General features: G+C 36.1%; 1 long non-coding RNA gene across 1 annotated transcript; it reads right to left on the minus strand.

Annotated features, from left to right (window-relative positions):
- Positions 1–11,070: 11,070 nt before the first annotated feature.
- Positions 11,071–15,070, minus strand: LOC142837692 (uncharacterized). The gene is made up of 5 exons (XR_012908310.1): positions 14,980–15,070; positions 13,088–13,116; positions 12,937–12,997; positions 11,222–11,250; positions 11,071–11,131 (listed from the first exon to the last, which is right to left on the minus strand). It is a non-coding gene; the product is annotated as an uncharacterized LOC142837692 (long non-coding RNA).
- Positions 15,071–15,413: the final 343 nt, after the last annotated feature.

The following is a 15,413-nucleotide window of genomic DNA, read 5'->3' on the forward strand; positions in this document are numbered from 1 at the left end:
ACAAGTCAAATGGATTAAAGACTTCAATATAAATTGACCACTCTGATCCTGATAGAAATGAAAGTGGGAAGTTGTCTTCAATGCATGGGCACAGGAGACCACTTTCTAAATAAACCTCAGTAGCACAAACACTAAGAGCAACAATAAATAAATGGGACCTCTTGAAACTGAGAAGGTTCTGTAATGCAAAGGACACTGTCATTAAGACAAAAAGATAGCCTACTAAATTGGAAAAGAGCTTCACCAACCCCACATCAGACAAAGTACTGCTCTCCAATATATATAAAGAATTCAAGAAATTAGATATTAAAATTCTAAATAATCCAATTAAAAAATGGTGTACTGAACTAAACAGAGAATTCTCAACAGAAGAATTTCAAATGGCCAAAAGATACTTAAGGAAATGCTCAACTTCCTTAGCTATCAGGAAAATGCAAATCAAAACAAATCTGATATATGATCTTACACTTGTCAGAATGGCTAAGATCAAACATACTAATGACAGCTTATGCTGGAGAGGATGTGGAGTAAGGGGAACACTCATCCATTGCTGGTGGGAATGCAAACTTGTACAACCACTTTGGAAATCACTATGGCAGTTTCTCAGAAAATTGGAATCAACTTACCTCAGGATCCAGCAATACCACTCTTAGACATATACCCAAAAGACGCTCAATCATACTACAGAAGCATTTGTTCAACTATGTTTATAGCAGCATTATTTGTAATAGTCAGGGCCTGGAAACAACCTAGATGCCCCTCACATGAAGAATGGATAAAGAAAATGTGGCACATTTACACATTAGAGTACTACTCAGTAAAAAGAAAGAAAGAAAGAAAGAAAGAAAGAAAGAAAGAAAGAAAGAAAGAAAAAGAAAGAAAAAAATGACATCTTGAATTTTGCATGCAAATGGATGGAATTAGAAAACACTATCCTGAGTGAGGTAACACAGATGCAAAATGATGAATATGGTATGTACTCACTCACAAGTGGATACTAGCTATAAACAAAGGACATGAGCCTGATCCTAGAGAAACTACATAGTAAGGTGAACCTAAAGAAAAACATATAGAGACCCACCTGGAAATTGGGAACAGACAGAATTAACTAGTATGGTTGGGAACATGGGGGTGGGGTAATAAGGGAAGGTAGGAGGAAAAAGGGAGGGTAGAGAGGGAGGGGAGAGGAGAACTTGAGGGAATGGAATGGAGGAAGTACAGAGATGAGAGCAAGGAGAGAGGTATCTTTTCCAAAGGAGCCATTACAGGGTTAGCAGTAACTTGGCTCTAGGGAAATTCCCAGGAATCCAAACAGATGACCCCACCTAGGATCTTGGGCAATAGAGGAGAGGGTGCCCAAGCTGGCCTTGCCCTGTAGTCAGACTGATGATTATCTTAAACATCACCATAGAGCTATCTTCCAGAAACTGAGGGAGGCAGAGGCAGAGATCCACACCAGAGCACTGGACTGAGCTCCCAAAGTCCAGTTGAGAGTGGAAGGAGTGAGAATATGACCAAAGGGGTAAGACCATGGTGGGTTCACCCACTGAAACAGTTCTCCTGAGCTAATGGGAGCTCACCAACACCAGCTGGGACTGGGAAGGAACAAGCATAGGATCCAACTAGTTCCTCTGAATGTGGTTGGCAGTTGCATGGCTGGGTCAGACTGTGGGGCCACTGGCAATGGCACTAGGATTTATCCCTACTGCATGTATTGGCTTTTTGGTATCCTATTCCCTTTGGATGTATGTCTTGCTCAGCCTGGATATAGTAGGGAGGGTCTTGCACCTTCCACTAAACAATGTGCCTTACCCTCTCTGAATATTATATAGGGATGGGGTGGAAGGATGTGTGGAAGGAATGAGAGGAGGGGAGGGAGTGGAATCTTGGATTGGTGTTTTAAAAAAAAAAATTTAATAAATTTTAACAAGAACAAAAAAAGAAATCACATTTATAGTGAACGAAACCCTATGAACATGGCGGACAATGAGGGCTGATGAGAAGCCAAGGACAATGGCACTGGGTTTTGATCCTACTGCATGTACTAGCTTTGTGGGAGCCTAGCCTGTTTGGATGCTCATCCTCCTAGACCTGGACGGAGGGTGGGAGGACCTTGGACTTCCCACAGGGCAGGGAACCCTGACTGCTCTTTGGACTGGAGAGGGAGGGGGAAAGGAGTGGGGGGAGGGACAGAGGAGTGGGGAAGGGGGAGGGAAATGGGAGGTGGGGAGGAGGCAGAAATTTTTTCAATGATAATAAAAAGAAAGAAAGAAAAAAAAAGACCTAAGTAAAAGGTGGAATTAAAAACAAAGGAACTTGATCTAATTCAGTAGAGAGAAGCATTTGCTTGACAGAGGAGGGTTTAATAGGACAGGGGTGGGGTGGGGTGGAAGGGAGCAGGTCTCAGACTGGTGATGCCCCAAAAAGTAACACTTAATACTCAGCTCATGGGGTTCTTTTCTGTTTTACCACGAGACACAGAGATGCTAGAGAAACAGAAAAACCAATTCTGGATGACTGGAGAAATGCTCTTCAGGGGAAATGTACATGGTTTTGAACAAAAATTTTTAAACACAGAGTGGCCAAATACCATCTTTTTAACACAAAGATACCTTGTTAACCAAGGGCTCCCGTTATAAACCCAGCATAAAGCTCATTTCCACACACACAAAAAGAAATCACAGATCAAGACCCTTTTTAATGTTAACCTTGTAAAATTAAAGGAAAAGAAAAATTTAAATTTAAATATGATTTTGCAAAGCAAATAAATCAGATATAATCAACAACAATCTCAAAAACTAAACTGAATGCAAGGAAAAAGAAGGCAGAGTCAGAAAAACGCCATGTAGTTGCCCAAGGAAAAAGATAAAAAAAACTTACTGGTAAACCATGACCCTCATGATAAAATACAAATTAATAGAAATGGCTTGATTTGATATATAAGAGTTTTTTAATAAGAAACCTGAGATTATGTGCTAAACATTGTAAGATTTTTTTGTGAGATTATTTTAGTCTGGGCAGCTAAAAAATGAATGTGTAGTCTCTAATTACAAAATGATGTCCATCATCTGGCATGGATCCACATACAACCTAAAAAAAAACTTTTTAAAAAGAGGGAAATAGACTGAGGCTACTCACCCAGAGGGGTGAGTGTGCACCCGCCCAGCTGGAGGGGAGTGCACAGCACCTCCAGCTCCTGCTGCAGGGGCTTCTTGGCTCCGCATATCCCTCTCCCCCAAGTTCTCCCTTTTGTCTGAGGGGTCCTTTGACCTCCAAGAGTCCTGTCCCTGTGCTGAGGACAACCTTTCAGACTGGTGAGGGGTGCCATCCAGGGGTGGGGTGGAACAATCCAGAAATGAACACTTTGTTCTACACATCCCGGCACCCCCCCCAAGCCTGCCCTATTGTCTCTGAGGTCCTTGTCCCAGGAACAGTTCCTGTTCCTGCACTGAGGCTACCCACCCAGAGGGTGAGTGTGCACCCGCCCAGCCGGAGGGGAGTGCATGTCACCTCCAGCTCCTGCTGCAGGGGCATCTTGGCTCTGCACAATACTCCCCTCCCCCCAAGTTGGCCATTTGGGCTGTGGGGTCCTTCGACCTCCAAGAGTCCTGTCCCTGTGCTGAGGACAACCTTTCAGACCGGTCCCTGGCCGGTACCAAGGGGCCCTGATCTTGTACCAGAAGACCCATGGGGAGCATTTGAAGGAAGAGATGGGCAGGCGCCAATGCAAGAATTTCTCCAACAATCTGAAAAACAACATGGTAACACCAGAACCCAGAGAACATACAACAGGAAGACTTGAACACGCCTAATCAAGAGGAAGTAGAAAAAAGAGACACTGTGAAAGTGATAGAGTCCATTAAACAGGATGTAAAAACTCCCTTAAAGAAATGGATGAGAAGAATACAAAAACTTTGAAGAAATGAATAAATCCCTAATAAATACCCATGGAAACCAAGAAAAAATAATCAAACAGATAATGGAAACAGTTCAAGACTTGAAAACTGAAATGGAGGCAATGAAGAAAACACAAACCATGGGCAGCCTTGATATGGAAAATCTAGGTAAATGAACAGAGACTACAGAGACAAGCATAAACAACAGAATACAAGAGACAGAAGAATCTCAGATGCTGAAGACACTATATAGGAAATAAACGCACTGATCAAAGAAAAGAGCAAATCCAACAAATTCTCATCACAAAGCATCCAGGAAATTTGGGACACAATAAAAAGACCAAACCTAAGAATTATAGGGGTAGAAGAAGAAGAAGAATTACAGCTCAAAGGCCAGAAAATATATTCAACAAAATTATAGAAGAAAACTTTCCCAACCTAATGAAGGATATACCTATGAAAGTTCAAGAAGCATACAGAACACTGAATAGACTGGATCAAAAAAAAATCCTCTCACCATATAATAATCAAAACAAAAAACATACAGATTAAAGAAAATTAAGAGCTGCAAAGGAAAAAGGTCAAGTAACTTATAAAGGTAAACCGATCAGACTTACACCTGACTTCTCTATGGAAACCATGAAAGCCAGAAGGTCTTGGGTAGATGTGCTGCAGAAACTAAGAGACCATGGATGCAACCCCAGACTGCTATACCCAGCCAAGCTTACATTCACCATCAATGGAGAAAATGAAATATTCCAGGATAAAAACAAATTTAAACAATACATAGGTACAAATTCAGCCTTACAGAAAGTAGTATAAGGAAAATCACAAACCAAGGAATCAAACAAGCCCACAATAACTCAGACATCTAGAGACCTTTCACCAGCACAATTCAAAGAAGGAAACACACAAACTCTACCACCAAAAAAGAAGAAAAAAATAACTAGAGCTAACAACCACTGGTCACTAATATCACTTAATATCAATGGACTCAACTCACCTATAAAAAGGCACAGGCTAAGAGATTGGATAAGAAAACAGGATCCAACATTCTGCTGTTTACAAGAAACACACCTCAACCACAAAGACAGACATCTACTCAGAGTAAAGGTTTGGGAAAAGGTTTTTCAATCAAACAGACCTAAGAAACTAGTGGGTGTGGCTATACTAATTTCTAACAAAATTGACTTCAAACTAAAATCAATCAGAAGAGATGGAGATGGACAATTTATAGTCATAACAGGAACAATCCATCAGGATGAAGTCTCAATCCTGAATATCTATGCTCCTAATATAAAAGCACCTACTTATATAAAAGAAACATTACTAGAACTCAAGGCAGACATCAAACCCCACACACTAATAGTAGGAGAATTCAACACTTCTCTCTCACCAATGGACAGGTCAATCAGACAGAAACCGAATAGAGAAATAAGAGAACTAACAGAGGTAATGAATCAAATGGACTTAACAGACATCTATAGAACATTCCACCCAAACAGAAAAGAATATACCTTCTTCTTAGCATCTCATGGAACCTTCTCGAAAATTGACCACATACTCAGTAACAAAGCAAACTTCCACAGATACAAAAAATATTAGTAACCACCTGTGTCTTATCAGATCACCATGGAATAAAGTTAAAATTTAACGATAATTCTACTCCCAGAAAGCCCACAAATTCATGGAAGCTGAACAGTCAATTACTGAACCACACCTGGGTCAGGGAAGAAATAAAGGAAGAAATTAAAGTCTTTCTTGAATTCAACGAAAATATGAAAGCAGTGCTAAGAGGAAAGTTCATAGCTCTAAGTGCCCACATTAAAAAAAACAGAGAAAGCTCACATTGGAGACTTAACAGCACAGCTGAAAGCTCTAGAAAAAAAAAGAAGCAAACTCACCCAGGAGGAGTAGAAGACTGGAAATAATCAAACTGAGGGCTGAAATTAACAAAATAGAAACACAGAAAACAATCCAAAGAATCAATGAAACAAAGAGCTGGTTCTTTGAGAAAATCAACAAGAATGACACATCTTTATCCAAACTAATCAAAAGGCAGAGAGAGATCTGCAAATTAACAAGATCAGAAATGAAAAGGGGGACATAACAACAGACACTGAGGAAATTCAGAGAATCATTGGGTCTTATTACAAAATCTTATATGCCACAAAGTTGGAAAATCTAAAAGAAATGGACTTGTTTTTAGATAAGTACCATTTACCAAAATTAAATCAAGACCAGGTGAACAATTTAAATAGACCTATAAGTCATGAGAAATAGAAGCTGTCATAAAAAACCTTCCAATGAAAAAAGCCAACCAAGAAAGAGAATTACAGACCAATTTCACTCATGAACATCAATGCAAAAATTCTCAAGAAACCACATGTGGTATTGGAGTCGCAATTGGTATTACTACTTGATTAAATTTGTGGTAAGCAGCCTTTATTCTTTAAAATCCATCCATCTGTAGACCGAAATAGAGGAGTTAAATAGAGTTGTGGAGTATACCATCATCACTGCATTCTTCAAACCCAGGCCTACACAAAATACTAGGAGGAAAACTCCAATCCAAGGAAGTTGGCTACACCAACAAAAACACAGATGGTCTTATAGCAGCAAATCCCAAAGAAGAGAAAAATGCACAAATTAACCTCACTAACAATGAAAACTAAATTAACAGGAGATAACAATCACTGGTCATTAATATCCCTTAATGTAAATGGACCCATCTCACTTAAAAAAAGCACAAACTAAAAGATTGGACACGAAAACAGAATCCATACTTCTGCATACAAGAAACACATCTCAACCTCAAAGAAAAACTTTGCCTCAGAGTAAAGGGTTGGGAAAAATATACCAATCAAATGAACCTAAGAAACAAGTGCGAGTAGCTATTCAAATATCTAACAAAATAGACTTCAAGCTAAAATCATTCAAAAAAGGCAAAGAAGGCCATTTCATAATAGTCACAGAAAAAATCCATCAAGAGGAAATCACAATACTGAACATCTATGGCCCAAACACAAGGGCAACCTCATATGTCAAAGAAACACATCTAAAGCTTAAATCATACATTAAACCACACACACTAATAGTGGGAGACTTCAACACTCCCCTCTCACCACTGGGCAGGTCAGTCAGACAAAAAATGAACAGAGAAATGAGAGAGTTAACAGATGTTATGATTCAAATGGACTTAACAAGCATCTATAGAATATTCCATAAAACATAAAAGATTAAAGTTTCTTCTCAATACCTCATGGAACCTTCTTTGTTTGTTTTTTTTTTTTTTTTTGGTTTTTCGAGACAGGGTTTCTCTGTGGCTTTAGAGCCTGTCCTGGAACTAGCTCTGTAGACCAGGCTGGTCTCGAACTCACAGAGATCCGCCTGCCTCTGCCTCCCGAGTGCTGGGATTAAAGGCGTGCGCCACCATCGCCCGGCTTGGAACCTTCTTTAAAATTGACCACATATTTGGAAACAAAAAAAAAACTCAACAGATACAAAAAATTGGAATAATCCCATGTATCTTATCACATCACTATGACTTAAAACTAGAATTCAACAGCAACACTAATTCCAGAAAGCCCACAAGCACATGAAAAATAAACAATGTTCACCTGAATCATCAATGGGTCAAGAAAGAAATAGAGGGGGATTAAAGACTTCCTAAAATTCAATGAAAATGACAGCATAACATGCCTCAATTTATGGGACACAAAGCAGTGTTAAGAGAAAAGTTCATAGCACTAAATGCCCACATAAAAAAACTGGAAAAATCCCACACTAGTGAATTAAGAGAACATTTAAAAGCTTTAGAACAAAAAGAAGCAAATTCACCTAAGAGAACTAGAGGGCAGGAAATAATCAAATTGAGGGCTGAAATCAACAAAATAGAAACAAAGAAAACAGTACAAAGAATCAATGAGACAAAGAGTTGGTTCTTCGAGAAAATCAACAGAACAGATAAACCTTTATCCAAACTAACCTAAAGGAAGAGAGAGAATATCCAAATTAACAAAATCAGAAATGAAAGGGGGGACATAACAACAGACACGAAGGAAATACAGAGAATCATCAGGTCATTTTGAAAACTTTTAGTCCACAAAATTGGAAAACTTAAAGGAAATGGACAACTTTCTGGATAAATATCACTTGCCAAAATTAAATCAATACCAGATAAGCAAATTAAACAGACCTATAACTGATGAAGAAATAGAGACAATTATCAAAAGTCTCCCAACCAAAAGAAGCCCTGGACCAGATGGTTTCAGCTCAGAATTCTAAAAGACTTTCAAAGAAGAGCTAAAATCAACACTCCTCAAATTATTTCACACAGTAGTAACAAAAGGAACAATGCCAAACTCTTTTAATGAGGCTACAATTACCCTGATACCCAAACCACAGAAAGACATTACTAAGAAAGAGAATTACAGACCATTTTCACTCATGAACATTAATGCAAAAATACTCAATAAAACATTGGCAAATGGAATACAAGAAAACATCAGAACCATCATCCACCATGATCAAGTCGGATTCATCTTAGAGATGCAGGGATGGTTTAACATACAAAAATCTGTCAACATAATCCACCATATAAACAAACTGAAAAATAAAAACCACATAATCATCTCATTAGATGCTGAAAAAGCTTTCAACAAAATACAACATCACTTCATGATAAAGGTCTTGGAGAGAGCAGTGATACAAGGAACATACCTAAACATAATAAAGGTAATATACAGCAAGCCAACAGCCAACATCAAACTAAATTGAGAGATACTCTCAGCGATTCCACTGAAATCAGGAACAAGACAAGGTTGTCCACTCTTTCCGTATCTCTTCAATATAGTTCTTGAGGTTTTAGCTAAAGCAATAAGACAACAAAAAGTGATCGAGGGAATACAAATCAGAAAAGAAGTCAAACTCTCACTGTTTGCTGATGATACGATAGTGTCCAAAAGCAATCCCCAAAACTCTACCTAGGAACTTCTACAACTCATAAACACTTTCAGTAATGTAGCAGGATACAAGATTAAGTAAAAAAAAATCAGAAGTGTTCCTGTACACAGATGATAAAAGGGCTGGGGAAGAAATTAGAGAAGCAATACCCTTCACAATAGCCTCAAATAGCATCAAATATCTTGGAGTAACTCTAAACAAACTAGTGGAAGGCTTGTATGACAAGAACTTTAAATCCTTGATGAAAGAAATTGAAGAAACCCATGTGTTTAAGTACATTAAAAAGGAAGCAATTACACTTATCAGACATTTGCTTACTACACACCAAGGAAAAATATGTCATGGGATTCTAAGAATATTCTGTAATTAATAAGAGATTAAATACTGTCATTTTAATATTAAATTATTAATATGTTGACTGTATAAGTTGGTTTAAATGTAGCATGTAGGCCTATGGCAATATTATTAAAGTCAATAATAGGAAATGAGAAATTAAAATTTTACATACAAATTCTGGATTTTCTTCAATCCTATCAAGACTTTCTTCTTTTTCCATTTTATATTCCTGTATTTCTTCATCTATTTCTTCTAAGAAATTTGTATCTTTTACATAAAAATATGAAACAATTAGGCAAAATAATACTCAATAAAAATGAATAGTTTTTTAAAAGGAATTATTTAAAGCTAGCAGTTTTAATTTTTAATATGTTATTCCAATTAAAAATGTAGATTATTATTATATTTATATCCTCAGGAAATCTTGCAATTGTAGGAACATTAACATTTTATAGGTACTATATATTGGTAAGTTTTGAGTCATACTTGCTTTATATGATTTGTTAGAGAACTCATAAATGACATATATGCTTACATCCACTATGAAGATAATGTGGGAAAATAACACGTTCATCCTGTACACTTTTCTTGCCTTGTAAGAGTAACTTTAAATAACTCAATGATCACTTCATCAAAATTATACATAGTTTACCAAACATTTTTCTGTGAACAGGATTACATACTTATGGTCTACACTGAAAACTTGCTCTTTTATGACACATTTTAGCATATGGAGTCATTCTGTTCTATACACCTTATTTTTCCAAAAAAAAAATGAGCTAACTTAATTCAAGATAATGCTTAAACCCTTCTTTGTCACTTCAGCTGAAACCCATTTCATTACAGGTGTATCATTTTTCTCCTTAACATGTAGGAATTACATTTAAGATTATCCTTAGATCAAAAGATCTCATTTGATTCTGTTTTTTATTTCCTTTTAATTTCTTAGTGTGATCCTGACAGGTTTTGACTTTTTTGCAAGTAGGACACTCCAGACATGGTTTCTTTACTGATATAACGCCTGTTCTGATGCAGATAGATTGAGTTCAGACAACAGAGTACAGAGAATTGAAAAAAATGGGAAAACAAACAAGATATGCACACAAGTTATGGGATTTTTCAATATGACAGTGTACCTTAATTTATTGGAATAGATTGTAGATATGATTTAAAAATACCAGTAACATTGCCTGTCAATCAGTTACAATGCACTACAGCTGTGTTATATATTAGGCTTTTCCAGGCCAGGTAGTTTATTTTCAGTGAGTTCTGAGACCCATATATCCAGAAATCATGTTCAAACACTGGGGAAGATTTATTAGTCTCATGGTTGACTTCTGTAAGTCACTAAAACAAAGGGAATGCATCCTTGAAAAGTTAAGGTGATTGAACCTGATTAGTAAACATTGACACCATATTGTCAGAAGCTGCTCATTTGTTCCCAGTCACTCAGACCCAAAATAATTATACAGAAATTATATTAATTAAATCACTGCTTGGCTTTTTAACTTGTGCGTGTTTCTAGTTAACCCTTCCATCTTAAATTAACCAATTTCTATTAATCTGTTATTGCCACGTGGTTGTGCTCTACTGGAAAGGTTCCCGCCAGTGTCCAGGATCTGTCTCCTGTGGCGACTGTATGACATCTCTCTGAGTCTGCCTACTTTCTCCCAGTATTCATTTAGTTTTTCTGCTCTATCCTCCCCTATCACAAAGTTACACTTTGTAACACATATGTTACTAGTGAAATGGCATTGCGTATGTCAAATCCAACTGTCAATATCATCAAGATATAATTGGTATCATTAAGACTGTGAGCACTTGAAATGTATTAAGATGCATTGCTCAGAAGAATGTGACTCATGAAATTTACCTCCTTGCAATTGCTGTGGTTCAGTCTTGGGTATGGAGATTTGATGAATAGAATCTCGCAGCTAAAAGAATTTTGAAATGATATATTTAATCAATATTTTGGACTTCAATCAACATGTAAATATTCAATATAAATATTGAATGAAATTTACCTCTGGGTGCAGATATTTGTAGGCCCACACTGAAAGGGAAAATATATCTAATCAATCTCATATTTAATGGGAACTCTAAAACTCTCTTTATGTAGGATTTGAATGGCAATGAGTTCTCATTCCTTTCTTTTAAAATAACACCTATTATTTTACTGTTCATGACAGCAGTTGACAGAAATTTACTAAGACCTACCAAAATCAATCTACAGATTCAATGTAACCCCCCTCGAGATTCCAACATAATTCATAATAGAAATTGGAAAAACAACTACAACAGCATCAAAAAGGCTTTCAGTTTTATATATAAATACAACAAAACAAAACAAAAACAATATTAAACACTGTATAATGGTATAACAATCCTCAATACTAAAAAAGTTGGGGAAACCACAGTCTGAGATTTCATATTTGTTTGGTGGTAAAAGAACAAAAACATCATGATGTTAGCATTATAATAGCCATGATGGTTAGTAAAATCAAACTGAATACCAAACATAAGTCCGCACACCAATGGAAACTTGATATTTGATTTAAAAAACCCTAGAAATATACACTGGATCAAACACAGCTCTCACACAGGGTGCTGACCAAATATGATGGCTGCATGAAGAAGAATGCACATAGACCTTTATCTCTCACTCAACTGCAAATGAATCAAAGGTCTCAAAATAAGACCAGATACCCTGAATATGCCAGAAGGGAAAGTGTGAAATAGGGTTGAAGTCACTGGTACAGGAAAAGACTTTCTGAAGAGGCCACCTGTAGCAAATAAGTGGAACCACTTAATAAGTGGAACCACGTGAAACTGAAGCCTTCTAAAGAAGGCTTCTTAAAAGGCAGGATGTGAATGCAAGGAATAGGATTCTCAATGGCTGCTCCACCATGTGATAGTGTTTGTTTAATGCCTTGGCAATGATGAAGCATGCATGGGTGGTTCTGCTGAACTTGTCTATTTGGGGTTTTATGGTCTAAGTTGACGAGGATGACTAACCAAATCTCTTCCTCAAAAGGACCTAAGATTTCATTACAGATGGTTGTGAGCCTCCATGTGATTGCTGAGATTTGAACTCAGGACCTTTGGAAGACCAGACAGTGCTCTTAACTGCTGAACCATACTTTCAGGGATCATATGATAGTGTATGTTGTGTTAAATTACATAGATTTGAGATATGATTTATAAATATGTTTCCTATTCCTTGTAAAAATTGCAATGCACTATAGAAAAGGTAAGGAGGGCACTCTGAGTTCTAGAACAAGAAAAAAACTGATTTTCCTTTCTGAAGATGTGGTATATTGTAGTTTGTTCAGGATTGAATAGAATCACTTAGCTCAAATATGTGTCCTTTTTGGAAACTTTGAATATAGGTTTGCATTCTGAGAAGTAGATATCAAGAAATCATGTTCAAATACTGGAGAAGTATCATAATTCTTATGGTTGACTTGTATAAGTCACTAATAAAGAGAGAGAGATTGTACACTGGGAAGGTGAAGGCATTTAAACATGAGTATTTAATATTAAAGCTGAGTTTACATTTATAAATATTTTATATGGTATTGTGAACAGTTTGAGGCATGAATGCCACTAGTGTAATGGCATTGCTTATGAGAAACCCTACCGTCATTAACATCAAGATCGAATTGTTATCAGGATGACTATATGCATTGGAAATATCCTAAAATACAATGATCAGGAGAGTGTGACTTACAAAACTTACCTGGTTGAGATTGCTGTGGTTCAGTCTCAGGTTTGGAGATTTGATGACTATAATCCCTCAGCTGAATGAATTTTGAAATGAGATATTTATTTAATGTTTTAGACTTCAATCTGCATGTAATTTTTCAGTACAAATATTATAAGGCATTTACCTCTGGATGCAGACATTTTTCCGCCCAAACTATAACAAAAAGAATGTATAGTCAATCTCAAGTACAATAGTACAATGACAACTGCAAAGCTACTTTTATGCAGGCTGGGAATGGCAATGAGTTCTCATTTTTTTTCAAAAGGAACACCTATTATTCATTGTTTAGGACAGCAGGTAATGAAATTATACCAAAATGTACATCTATATATTCATCGCAATCTATAGAGTCAATGTAAACCCCTTCAAAATTCCAACATAATTTGACAAAGAAATTAGAAAAAAACAGCCACAACACATAAAAAATCTTTCAGCTTCATATATAAATACAAAATCAGGCAATTAAACAAACAGAAAGAGCTGTGAAGAATGAAAATGGTCCTTAGTACTACATGAGGCTTCAGAAATCACTGTCCCAGATTGCATGTTTTATTACAGAGCTGGAGTAATAAAAATAGCATGGTTTCACATCAAAATAGGCTTGTTAATCTGTGAAATCAAACTGATGTTCAAACATAAATGTAGATACCAATGGACACCTAAGTTTTGATATAGAATACAGAAATACATACTGGATAAAAAAATATCTGTAATTCATGATGGTGACCATATTATATATATGGCTAGATGAAGAAGAATGTGCATAGACCAATATTTCTTACCCTGACAAAAACTCAATTCCAAATGGATCAAAGATTTCAAATAAGACCACAAACCCTAAATATGACAGAAAAGAAAGTATGGAACAAGCTTGAACTCACTGGCACAGGAAAAGACTTTCAAAGAGGCCTGTAGCACAGCTCTAAGACCCACACTTAATAAGTGGAATCACATGAAACAAACATTCTTTATGATAAAGGAAATTATCAGTTGGGAAAAGTATCAAGTTAGAGAATGGGAAAAGATTGTTAACATTCAAATATCTAACACACCATATCTAAAATATATAAAGAAGACAAAGCTGGACTCTCAGAACATAAATAACTCAAAGGACATGGTGTGCATGAATACAAAGAGAATTTTTAAAAAAAAATGACTGAGGAACTATTAAATAAATGATCAATATCATTATTCATCAGGAGAATGCAAACCAAACTATTTGAGATTTCATTTTACTCCTGTCTGAAAAGCTAAGATCAATTAAGGAATGTCAATTCATGCTTGTGAGAAAATGGCAAAAGTGGAACACTTAATCATTATTGTGAAAATGCAAACCTGTACATTTTTTATGGAAATCACTAGGGGATTTTCTTTAGAAGCTGGATATTGACCCTCTCAACGTCCACATGTACATCTCTCTAGCATATTCCCAAAGGACTCTATATCCTACTACATAAATACCTGCTGAAACATGTGCATCATTGGTCTAGTTACAATAGTCAGATTTAGGAAACAGCCTAGAGGTCCTTTGACTTATGAGTATATAAAGAAAATTTTGTGCATTTACATTATTTTACTTCTATAAAAAAGTAAAGTATGGAATTTACATATAAATATATAAAATTAGAAAAAAATCATCGTGAGTGTAGGGATCAGATTCCAACCTTAAATATTGCATGTATTCCCTTTTATGTGGGTGTTAGCATTTAAGCCTTCAACATATATGCTAAAATCTATACTACAACTATGACTCTGCATCAAATAAAGGACTTCTGGAGAGGATCACTCAAATAATAGGAAATAGAATATATAGGAATAGAAAAACAGAATGAGGATGAAATGGGAAGGGCAGTGGAAGAGAGAGGCCGTAGTGGAAATATGGGGATGTAGAATTCACTAAAATTCTACTTGGAAAACAATATGGAAACATACTATGTTACTCTACTTGGCTGAAGTATCTGTCTCCATGTTCTAAGCTCCTGATCAATGATCTTATAAGAGAAGTGTGTGCATTACCTTCTTGTTCTTCTGTATCTTCATATTGTTTGGAAGCCATTGTTTGCAAGTCATCTGTACCATTTTGCATAATATTCTCAGGAATGTCTTGCTAAAATTCATAACAATATTTAAACATAATAATGAGAACATAGCTGAATTTCAATTAAATTAAATTTGTTGTGAATTCAATTAAAGTTAAAAATAAGAGAATATTTCAAAATCAGAATATTTTCATAGCTAAGCTTATCATGTTCCTTTGATCAACCTGTCTGTTTCTTTCATATAATCATATATGCTAAAAACCAAGGCTGGAAGCAGAAATAGAAAATGCTCATCTACAGAATTCAACACGGAACTAAATTCATAAAATGAAACTTATATTCCTAACCAAAACTGAAACACACTTTTAAAAAACATATTTAAATAATCGTGATGTGTCCTTCCTATACTAA

This window comes from Microtus pennsylvanicus, chromosome 18 (genome assembly GCF_037038515.1).
Source record: "Microtus pennsylvanicus isolate mMicPen1 chromosome 18, mMicPen1.hap1, whole genome shotgun sequence".
Taxonomy (NCBI): Eukaryota; Metazoa; Chordata; class Mammalia; order Rodentia; family Cricetidae; genus Microtus; species Microtus pennsylvanicus.